This window comes from Mirounga leonina, unplaced genomic scaffold (assembly GCF_011800145.1).
Source record: "Mirounga leonina isolate KUSES-001 unplaced genomic scaffold, KU_Mleo_1.0 Mir_115, whole genome shotgun sequence".
NCBI lineage: Eukaryota > Metazoa > Chordata > Mammalia > Carnivora > Phocidae > Mirounga > Mirounga leonina.
The window spans coordinates 48,484,763-48,497,422 of NW_023270268.1; positions in this window are offsets into that span (position 1 = coordinate 48,484,763).

Below are 12,660 nucleotides of genomic sequence, written 5' to 3' on the forward strand. Positions count from 1 at the left end.
AGAGAGGGAACACAAACAGGGAGAGTGGGAGAGGGGGAAGCAAGCTTCCCGCTGAGCAGGGAGCCCAATGTGGGCTCGATCCCAGGACCCTGAGATCACGACCTGAGCCCAAGGCAGAGGCTTAACGACTGAGCCACCCAGGCGCCCCTCATGGAGGCTTTAAACCCTTATAAATCTTCATCATATTATTTCACCCTTATTGTCTTCACTCCTCACATATGATCTTACCTCCTATAAAAAAGAAAGAAAAAGAAAAAGAAGGAAAGAAAGAAAGAAAAGGCAGGCACCTAGAGTGAAATTCTTCAATTTCTGTTGCTTCCTGGTGACCTCCTGGATCACTCCTTCCTTCTCAATTGCCAGAGCTAGTGCCCTTGATTTTATCCTCTTCTGTCTTCTAGGACTTTGCTTAATTCAGTCCCCCATCTCTTGTCTCCACTCATGCTTCTACAGGCTGCTTCTCCTTTCTTTGGCCCAATGTTCCTCTCAAGCTGCCACCTAATTCTCTCATTCTCTTCTCTTCCAGGCCATCTGAATGCTTAATTTATATTCAAATTCCCTCACATGAATCTTAATCTGGTCTCCACTCTCACACTGTCAAAAAGATTATGCCCCGGGTCACCACCCATGACTTCAATGACCAGTTCCAATAATCCCTCTCACTCTTCACCCTCCCTGGCCCACTCTGCTGAAACTCTCTACCTCTCAATGCTCTTAAATATTCTGCATTCTTAGCTGCCACAACCCCATCTTTCAATCAACTCCTTTTTCTTCTTAAAAAACACCTTAACTAATTTCTAGTCTCTTCCTGCATGTTTTCCTTGAGTGGTTCTGACCAGTCTCTTGGTGTCAGCTGGTATGTTCATAATGTTGGCTGATAACCCAACCTCTCCCCTAAATTTGGGCTTTTATATTCAACCATAGATGTTGTAAAAATCTCAAAAATCTCTGTGCCTATAGCTGCCTAGAACCAACTACGTCCACCTCTGTAAAACTAAATCCCAAACAAAACGAAATAAAACTAAAAATAACACAACAAAGATCCCTTGCCTCTGTTATTTGTTCCATAATTTCCCCAATCACCTAATCCCTAAATTGCTGTATTTCCCTAAAACCCATGAGACCCTTTTACACTTCAATTATCTTTTAAGTTCATCTCTTTCTCTGCATTCCAATGCCTGAGCTAGAGAACTCTTGTTCCACACAAATCATCATGATCTTTTTTTTATAGTGCCACCAGAGTGATTTTTTTTAAATACACAAATTTTATTGTATTTTGTTTCTGCTTAAAACTATTTTTTTAACTTTTTTTTTGAGAGGGAGAGAAAGAGAGGGAGGGAGGGAGAGAGGGAATCTTAAGCAGGCTCCACACCCAACTTGGAGCCAGACTTGGGGCTCGATCCCTCAACACCAAGATCATGACCTGAGCCAAAATCAAGAGTCCAGTGCTTAACTGACTAAGCCATCGAGGCGCCCCTGTGCTTAAAACTCTTAATAGCTAGGGCGCCTGGATGGCTCAGTTGGTTAAGCATCCGATTCTTGATTTCTGTTCAGGTCATGATCTCAGGGTCCTGAGATCAAGCCCTGCCTCTGGCTCCGAGCTCAGCGGGTATTCTGCTGCAGATTGTCTCTCTCTCCCTCTCCCTCTGCCCCCTTGCCCCACTTGCACTCTCTTTCTCTCTCAAATAAATCAACAAATCATAAAAACAAAAAAACCCAAAAAAACTCTTAATGGCTGTCCATTGCTTTCTAAGCACCATCACACTCTGACTATCCCTTGCAAGCTCCTCCGTGGCTGGCACAGACCTCAACCCCTCCCACCTTGAACTCCACACCCTAGCACTGTGCAGCACTGATCCCTCAGGCAGTGTTCTCTGATACTGCTTATTATCTCTAGATTGTCTTCCTTCATAGAATCCTACTTATTCCTTAAGATTCAGACTAAGTATTATTTCTTCTGTGAAGTTTTTCCTGAAAGTCATTTCTCTTCCATCTCTGCCTCTCTTATAGAGTTAGTCACTTTCTAATTTGGGTTCACAGGATAATAAAATTTATTACATTGTTTTATATATTTTTTAAATATTTAAATAAGTGTGTTCTTCTTTTATGGATTAAAATACCACAGACAATGAAAAACTGCACTTTGATTATCAACCCCAATTCCAGCCTTTTTCCCAGAGGTAGAACCATGCATATTATTCTGGTGTGTAAGCTTGTGGACCCTTTACTACAGTTTGCATGTATACATGGAAAAATATGGAATTAATTTTTAATACCTTTCTTGAAGTCTAATTGATGTATGATAAACTTCAGATATTCAGAGTATATAATTTGATAAATTTTGATACCTGTATATATATGTGAAACCATCCAAGTTTCCTCCTGCTGCTTTGTTAATTGTTCTCTCCCACCCTTTCCTGACTCCAAATCCCCAAACCACTATGTTGTTGTTTTCTGTCATAATATTTACATTTCCTAAAATTTTATATAAAAGGAATACAGTGTGTAGTATTTTTCCCTCTGGCCTCTTTCACTCAACAAAATTGTTTTGAGATTCATTTATGTTTTTGTGTTCTTTTTTATTGCAGAGTACTATTTTATTATATAGCTATATTATTTATCCACTTTACATGTTAATGAACATTTGGATTGTTTTCGACTTTAGCTATTACAAAAAAGCTGCCATGAATATTTGTTACAAATCTGTATGGGCACATGCTTTCACTTCCCCTGGGTAAATACCTAGGAGTAGAATGGATGGGTCATGTGGGTCATCTGATTATAGGAGTCTTTTAAAGTTTGTTTTATTTATAATGTCCAGAGCTTTTAGTAGATGGGATAGGGTAAATTCCATCTACTTCACATTCGTGGAAGTGGAAATTGAGCCCCAAATTCAATTTTTACAACTGTGGTGTCATAGAAAGATACAGGTCTTTGTCCCTGTTGGCACAGAGCTCCTAAAACTCGTGGCATTTCCTGAGTGATAGGAATGATAGGAGTGCCTTGTGTTCTAATGAGATGACCCTTGTTGAGTGCCAGATAGCTTCAGCATGGGGGCTGGTTGCCAGGATAAACAAGATTTGATTAGAAACATGGATATTTCAGCCCCCTGCCTCAATCCATTGGGGAGAGAAAAGGAACTAAAAATTGAGTTAATAACCCATTATGCCTATGTGATGAATCCACCATAAAACCCCCTAAATGATGAGGGTCAGAGAATTTCTGTGTTGGTGAATACTTTGAGGAACTGAGAGTGGTGTACCTAAAGAAGGCATGGAAGCTCTGTGCCCCTCCCCCATACCTTGCCCTATGTATCTCTTCCATTTGATTGTTCCTGAGTTGTATCTTTTATAATGAAGCAGTAAAAGTAAAGTAAGTGTTTTCCTGAGTTCTGTGAGTCATTCTGGTGAATTATTGACCCTGAGATAGAGTTGTGGGAACCCCAGAATTTATAGGCAGCTTGGCAGAAATAAGAGTATTTATTATTATTATCTTTTTATTATATAATATATAATTATTATTATAATTATCTTATTATAAGAGTATTATTTCGTGAAGTGGGAGCAGTCTTGTGGTACTGAGCCCTTAACCTGTGGGATCTGAGCTAACTCCAGATAGCTAGTGTCAGAACTGAATTGAATTGTTGAACACCAGTTGGTGTTGGACAATCAGAGAATTGGTTGGTATCAGTAGGAAAATCCCTGTAATATCCCTTTACTTCTTTGAGATTGTCCAAATATCTACTGAATTCTCTGACTCTTCACTATAGTTCCTCTGCTTGGTTTCTCTTGTCCTGTGTTTATAATTGCCAAATGCCTTAAGGGAAAAAGTAGTTCAAAGAATGTCAGTTCACCTTTCTTGAGATTCTATTCTCTCTCTCTGTTTTGCCTCAACATACCAGTTCTCTTCAGCGCTTTCCTTTTTCAAACAGATGTGGGTTTTTGTTGTTTGTTTTATATCTAACTGTATAGTTGAAGCATTAGTTTGCTTAAAGCTGCTCTATTCAGAGCCAGAAGTGGAAGTCTGAGATTAAAAATCATTATAGTAATTGTCATCTTGTTTTTAAATAAAAATATTTGTTAATCTGGTTATTTTTATTTAGTTATTCTACAAATATTTGTTCAATGTCTCCTATGTATAAGTACTCTGCAGTGCAGCAGTTTCTCAAATAGACTCAGTTCTGCCTTTATGGAAATTTACTTAGGGAATCAGATGTTAAATTATGATATAGATAAATATAGAATTATAAACTGTAATAAATGCTAATAGTAATAGTGGCTAACTTTGATGGATTTTTTTTCCATGAGCAAGAATCTACTTAACTGCTATCTTATAAATGTAGCCTTCCTTACCCTTCTTACCTCTAGTGTATCTTAGCCTCCTTGCTCTGCTTTATTTTCCCCATCATTTTATCTATCTATCCATCCATCCATCCATCCATCCATCCATCCATCCATCCTATGTATCTGTCTATCTATTTTTGGTTATATGTTTCCCCCACTAAAATGAGAACTCCTTGAAGGGAACGATTCTAGCCATCTGTTTTGTTTTGTTTTGTTTTTTCACTGATGTATCTGTAGATCCTCGTGCATGGTAGGTACTCAACTTTTTTTAGTGTTCAGTGAATAGCTTTTTACTACATGCTGACAACTTCACTAAGAATTTTTGGTGCATTTAATTTTCTCCTACCCTATTGTAGTAGGCTGAGTGATGGAAACCACAAACACCAGGTTCTAATCCTTGGAACCTGCAAATGTTACCCTGAAAATGTAGTTAAATTAAAAATTTTGACATGGGAAGATTATTCTGGATTACCCAAATGGGCCCTAAATGATTGCAATCATAAGTGTCCTTATAAGAGAGGGGCAGAGAGATATGATATTTTTAAGGAATATTTCACCAGCTAAAGGGCTTTTAAAATGTATTTTCAAGTTCTGAACACCTGAGGTTACCAATACATGACTTTAAGATCAGCATACTATACTTTTCATAAAGACTTTGATTTAGGGGCGCCTGGGTGGCTCAGTCGGTTAAGCGACTGCCTTCGGCTCAGGCCATGATCCTGGAGTCCCGGGATCGAGTCCCGCATCGGGCTCCCTGCTCAGCAGGGAGTCTGCTTCTCCCTCTCCCACTCCCCCTTCTTGTGCTCTTTCTCTCTCTCACTCTCTCTCTCAAATAAATAAATAAAATCTTAAAAAAAAAAAAAAAAAAAGACTTTGATTTAGACTTTTTCCTATGTCGCCTCAAGATGAATAGAATTGCTATTAATATTAATCATTTTAAATCTTCATAGCTTAGTTAGATAAGCAGAACCTCATAAAATTTTAAAGTTGAAGAAGGCCTAAGAGAACATTGTTCCAAGTTTAGGTTTATGTCTTATTGTCAAAAAATATTTTGAAAAAGTCATCTGTAAAGGATATTGAATATCTTGCTCCCAGAATGAAGGATATTAAAAAGTATGATATAAATCTATCACTCAATTTGATTGCCTTGATTCTGGTTGACCAGAAATTGAAAATGGAGTTCCCAAATATTAAAACTAAGTGTAGTTTTATACTACATTTATTTAAAACTTATCTTTATAATCTTCAATAAAACTATCTTGAAACATCACTGCATTGAATAAAGAAAAATATTCCCTTAACACACATATATATATTCAATACTATTTAATTTCAAGTATAGTTATGAACATGCAAATGAGTCTTTAAGCATTTAATGTTAAATGACAGAACTATGGTCCTAAATTTAGAAGACATACGCAAACTTGTTAAAAACAAGACTGCTTTATATTTGAACTTAGAAAGTAGTTTTAACATCATAGTAATATTCAAGATGAACCACTGAACTCTAGAGAAAGAAATGACTCCAGTGATGGTCCAATTACAAACCTACTGAGCTTTGAAATCATCTAATCTTCTTCGAAGAATTTGAATCTTAGAAGGTTTAAGTGAATTTCCCATGGTTAAATATGGAGCATATTCATTCATTCATGTATTCGTTCTTCAACATTTACTGTGTGTCTAGTGTGTGCCAGGAAGTATGTAATATACTTGGACTACAGAATTTGAAAAAGACTTCCAAGATGTTCATAATCTGATGGCAAAAATGAGACTAGAACCCAAGATCAGAACTACTTGGTCTGGCTGCTTTCCAGTACATGTTCACACATGTTCACACACATTTGTTTTTATCAGCAGTTCAGAAGACCTTGGTTCTATTCTTAGAACTCTAACTTTGGAAAAATTATTTTCAGATCTTTTAAACCTCTTTCTTCATTTTTAGGCTAAAAATAAAGATCCTTAGACTATCTTCCCAGACTACTTTAATAACAACATTACACCACATTAGGAATTCAAATTAAACTCTAGAGAAATGTGTAAATGACTTTGAGTAGTATAGACTTTTTAACGATGTTCTTCCAATCCATGAGCAGGGAATAGTTTTACATTTCTTTGTGTCATCTTTAATTTCTTTCATCAGTGTTTTATAGTTTTCAGAGTACAGGTCTTTTACCTCTTTGGTCAGGTTTATTCCTAGATATCTTAGGGATTTTGGTGAAGTTGTAAATGGGATTGATTCCCTGATTTCCCTTTCTGCTGCTTCATTATTGGTGTATAGAAATACAACAGATTTCTGTATATTGATTTTGTATCCTGAGACTTTACTGAACTCATGTATCAGTTCTAGCAATTTTTTGGTGGAATCTTTTGGATTTTCTATATAGAATATCATGTCATCTGCAAATAGTGAAAGTTTTACTTCTTTGCTAATTTGGATGCCTTTTATTTTTTGTTGTTGTTGTCTGATTGCTGTGGCTATGACTTCCAATAACATCACTCATCATCAGTGAAATACAGATCAAAACTACAATGAGATATCACCTCACACTTGTCAGAATGGCTAAAATTTTAGCCATTTTAATTAAAACCACAAGAAACAACAGGCATTGGTGAGGATGTGAAGAAAGGGAAACCCTCTTGCATTGTTGGTGGTAATGTGAGCTGGTGCAGCCACTTGGAAAACAGTATGGACATTCCTCAAAAAGTTAAAAATAGAACTACCCTAAGATTCAGCAATTGCACTACTAGGTACTTACCCAAAGGACACAAAAATACTAATTCAAAGGGATAAATGCACCCTGATGTTTTTAGCAGCATCATCCACAATAACCAAATTATGGAAAAAGCCCAAATGTCCATTGACTGATGAATGGATAAAGAAGATATGGTATGTATACACACACACACACACACACACACACACAAAGGAATATAACTTAGCCATAAAAAAGAACAAAATTTTGCCATTTGCAAAGACATGGATGGAGCTAGAGAGTATTATGCTAAGGGAAATAAGTCAACCAGAGAAAGACAAAGGCATATGATTTCACTCACATGTGGAATTTGAGAAACAAAATGAACAACCATAGGGGGAAAAAAGAGAGAGGCAAACCAAGAAACAGACTCTTAACTATAGAGAACAAACTGATAGTTACACAGAAGATAGGTGGGTGGGCAGATGGGTTAAATAGGTGACAGGGATTAAGGAGTGCATTTGTGATGAACACCGGGTATTGTATGTAAGCGTTGAATTATTAAATTGTACACCTAAAACTATTACACTGTATGTTAACTAACTGGAATTTCAATAAAAACTTAAAAAAAAAAAAAAAGATTTCACTTTCTAAAAGTGAAATTTGCAAAACTCAAGATTCCATGGCTGCTCATTGCCAATTTATTTCTATTTGATCATCAACCATATTTCATTTCATTAATCTTACCTAGAATTGTAAATGTATTCAGTTTATATTTCAATTAATCAATAAATCTAATAAACTAGCCAACCAACAAATATTCACCTTGCACAAGCTATTTGACCAAACAATTTCAAGTCTTGAAATGTGCCTCTGATGTATGGCTCTCTCTGGGGGAAAAATGAGACATCAAACCTCAAAGGGATACTTCTCATTACCTTGGATCAAATAATCTTTTACCAAAGAGAAAGGGCAGAAAATGTCATCTGCATTAAGTAAATAACTTTAAAGGAGGTTTAAAATTTTTCCAAAAGAGCAAAGCTATGAAGTGCTATGCTCTTCAAAGCTATAAATGCTCATTTGTGTGATGCAATATTAATAAAGTACAAACATTTTCATGTCTGAAATCAGGGAAGATTCCTGAGCAGCTTTGAAGGGTGATAATTAAGTATTTATTTTTCAGTTAATCTAATTTTATTAAAACTTATAATGTTATGAGCACAATGGCAGTCCTTTGGTGCTAGAACAAGAACAACGCTAAGTAGTTTTTGTCCTGGCTTTTTTACTCACTAGCTACATATCTTTGTGTTATATTTTTACTTTTTCTGGGCCTTAGAGAAGGATGACTATAAATTCTGGCTATAAGTTGGAGATAATTTTCTGGCTATAAATTGGAGAATACTTTAGTGAAAGCAAAATGACCATTCAATAAATCAAGAATTCTAAACCAGTCAAACTCAAGGATTATGTCTTGAACTTGGGGTTGTTTTGTAGATTATGATGACAGGCATTTATCATAGCACAGGCTTATGGTCAATTATACTTTTTAGAAATTGAGCATTATAACTAGGAGTTTGAATAAATATAATCTTAGAGATTATAATCTTAGAGATCTGAAATTCAGTGGTTTCAGAGCCATTTGATCAAAAATATCACAAATACAAATAAAAGAGAAAGGTTTGGTTTAAGAAAACCAAAGTTGGTCTATATTATTTCAAGCTTTTGAACATTTCCTTTTGTAGAGTCACAAGAGTACTACTTTGCTTTATGGCTTTAATAAAAAAGAAAAGGAAAAAATAGCCTCTCATGTGATTTACATTGCATGTATGATAATTTAAAAATACTTTTTTCCTTTTCTTTAAGAAATATAAATTGTTTTCATTTCTAAAATAGTCAGTAATTCCATCTTTGTTTCTTCTAATTATGTAGCCTCCTTGAAATTGTGTCATTAATTCATTGTTGCATTGATTGATTAATTGATTCCTCCTTCCTTCATTCTTTCAACAAATATTTGCCCAAGTCACTAAAGGGGTTACTATAGGAACTACTCAAGATTCTGGATCCTGTCTCTCCTTCTACCTGCCATTTATTTCTGTAGTCTTTCACCATCAGCTTCTTCACTGCTGTTAGTCATGTCGCTTTATATCTAGCCTCCATATTATATTCTGATAATCCATCTAAGGTCCTTCTAAAACACTCATCTGGCTCAGCAGTCTAGGTTCTGCTACCTGTCTTGTCCTCTGCCTGGCACTTTGCTTCTTGTACGTTGCTACACACACACACACCCTTTTCATCCTCCCAACCCCTTGCTTTTGCTCATAGCCTTTGTTCTGCTGCTAACACCCTTCACACTTTCCCCTTCCTGGATCACTTTAACCTGTCCTACACACCCCTAGGGAAGGAAGGGCTTCTCCCTTCTTGGTTGGCCCAGATTTCTTTATTCTTTTATTTATTCTATTAGAATGAAAGTATCATTTCTATGTTTTTGTCTATTCTTGTCTCACCCTATCCTTTCTGCAATCTTATTTAATCCCAAGGTTCAAAATACAATCCTTTAATTCAGTGATCCTATTTGATAGCCAAGGTCTAGATTTCTCATCTGAGCTCCAGGTCTCTGATCTTTTGCTTCACACATCCTCTTTCTTCACTGTCCTCCATCAAAGGAAATGACACCATTCTGTCATCAACAAAAATAGAACAGTTTTGGGTGATAGATACATGCAAAGCACTCCACTGGGCCTACAGAGATGAATAGGAAAGACATTGTCCCCGCTCTGGGGGAATTTGTGTTCCAGCAGCTAACAGAGATATTCAACAAGTAATTACCCAGTAATTTCTTTAATCAAAATTATATGTAGCAGGCATTCCTGAATTCTTTACTCAATTATGGTCAAACAGAAGGGTCAATTTATTCATATATATATGAATAAACATCCCGGTAGCTAACTCCAAGGGCTGCTAACTTTAGAGCTCTGATGTCTGCTGCTGATGGTGCAGACACTGTGGGCGCTGGCTTGCCCTTGTGGCCTAGTGGATCATTGGGGGGCGGCCCGTCTTACCTCAGAGAAGCTTGGGATATGGTTTGCTCCTCTTACCCCACCATGCTGGAGGACCTGGTATGTGTGTGTGTCTGTGTGTGTGTGTCTCGTATGTGGTGTGACGGGGCAGCAGGTGATTTGAGATATATTTTAATTTTGGTTTCCATTAGGAACTTAAAACTCCCTGCTCCTCTAACCTTGCCTTAGGGAAAAGGGGGAAAGTTTGAGGACAGTGGTCCTCACTGTGCCATTCACCACTTTTTAGGGTCCTATCACACTTTAGTCAGATAGGGACACATTAGTAGAACTCACTCAACAAACTTCAGCTAATGAACTATATAATGTTCTCCTTTGCTACAGATGACTCTGTACTTTGGAGTCATATGAAGGAAAAGATGAGCACGCAGCAAAGTGCCGGTCTTAGATTCCCCAATGCTCCCCAACTTATTTTCTCATTCTGTCCCTGGCTGTACTGAATTTCTTTCAGTTATTGGAAGATACTGCACTCCCTTTTACCACAGGACTTTCGTAAATAGTGTACCCTCTGCTTCAGAGTTTCTTCTGAAACTCACCACATTGCACCTTCTTAACCCTACTTATCCTTCAGCTTCTAATATAAAAACTGCTTCCTATATAAAAAAAAATATAAAGGGGCAAGTTGTTCTCCCTTTCTTTTATATGATTTTACAGCAACTCCAATGCCATTCCTCATCTACATAACGATTGTAATATCTTTGTGTGATTTAACAAAAGTCTGTCTCCTGCACTTATCCTTGACATTAGCAGTTGGGAGTCCCCAGCGATATAAAGGATATCAGTAGCTAAAGCCAGTCATATATATATGAATTCTTATGAATATGTACGTATTCTAAAGAATAAGCTGACCTTTCTGTTTGCTCATAACTAAGTCAAGAGTTTCAATAATACATGCTACATATAATTTTGAGGGCTGGGACAACTTTATGTTAATCATTGAATATTAGTGATGCTGGCATATAGTACATACTCAGTAAATACTTGCTGAGTGAATAAATAAATGAATATTAGCTTTAGGGAATTTTGACTAAAAGAGGGATATATAGCAGCTTTATTATCACAAAACATAAATTTACAGGGAAAAGCACTGTAGATCAAGTTTACTACAACCACAGCGAGCTACGTCTTTTTCCTCAGGAGAAAATGCAACTGCAGTGAAGTCCATCCTTGTAGTTCTGATGAATTATGTTTTGGCGATTAGGTAAGAAAAGAACAAGGCTCAAAGAGCAGAATGAAAAATAACAATCACATGCTCGAGTAAAAAATCCGATACGTATTTTTTTAAAGTGGCTTTAGTCACAATTTCCATTGTGGCTTTTATTTTCACGCTAAAACAGCCCAGATGCTTGGAACATTGCCAAGTTTTTAATAGCGATGAAGTCAGAAACTGCCAACATGGAGACATTTGAGCAATGAGCCATGGGTTCTAACCTGAGCTTATTCAGAATCTATTGCAAGACTTTGTAAAAAATACGTCTCTAAATGGACTATCAACGCTAAAATCAAAAGAGAATACTTAGAGAAAATACTTCAAAGTCTCTTAATCACTAAATTCATGAATTCAGATGAACCCTTTTTTTATAACTAACACATTTGTCATCATATTCTCCTGCACCCATTGCAATCAGTGCCAGCATGAAATACCCACAGATCTGTTCATTCTGAACTTATTATGTTTGGGAAAACTGCCATATCATTTTAACCCTCTCCTGAGTGCACAGAATTGCAGCAAGTTGTCAGAGAGCAGGGCTTTAAGCTGAGAAGCCTCTCACTCTCTTCCCACCCTATGTGTCTCTCAGCCTGACTTCAGACAGGACCTCACCTCAGCCCTACTATCAAACAAAGACCTTGTTCCCCTAAAGACATTCCTAAAAGATGATTACCCAGAATTTTAAAAATATATATTTTCAACGAATATTTAACTGAAACTGGAGACACTGAGATTATTTCTTCTTGTTCTTAGGTCATCAATCTCTAAATAAGCACTAGGTATATACTAAAATCATACTAACTCCCCTTGGCTATCTCTTTCCTACATGAATGAATCTAGTTCTTTTCTAGTGTTTTGGTGATTTTCAGATGTCAGTACCTGCAGTTACTTGACCGAACCAGTTTTATTTATTTATTTTTATTTTTTATTTTTAAGTTACTGGTACACAGGGTTTGTCCTTTTGGAATAATGTGGATTAAAGCTGGACATTATGTGGATAGGTTCAATCAATAGAAACCTCTGAAGATGAAACAACTGAGTACATGAACAGATAACCTGCCAGAGCTCACCCTAGTAGACACAAGGAGAGCAGCTACCTTTTCACTTTCCTTCTCTCCCTGTCATGGCCCTCAGAACTGAAAGGTAAACGGTGGTATCTACTTGGGTAATATGGCCTTCCCCCTGGGGTATCTGGGTTTCTATCTCCTATGTCCTCTGGCTCTATTGTTAATGTGTGCACATGCCCACAGTCACACTCTCCCACATACACAAATACACACATGCACACGCACATTACATAGTGGACCTTCAGAAATCAAAAAGAATAGAAGTCGTTCTTACCT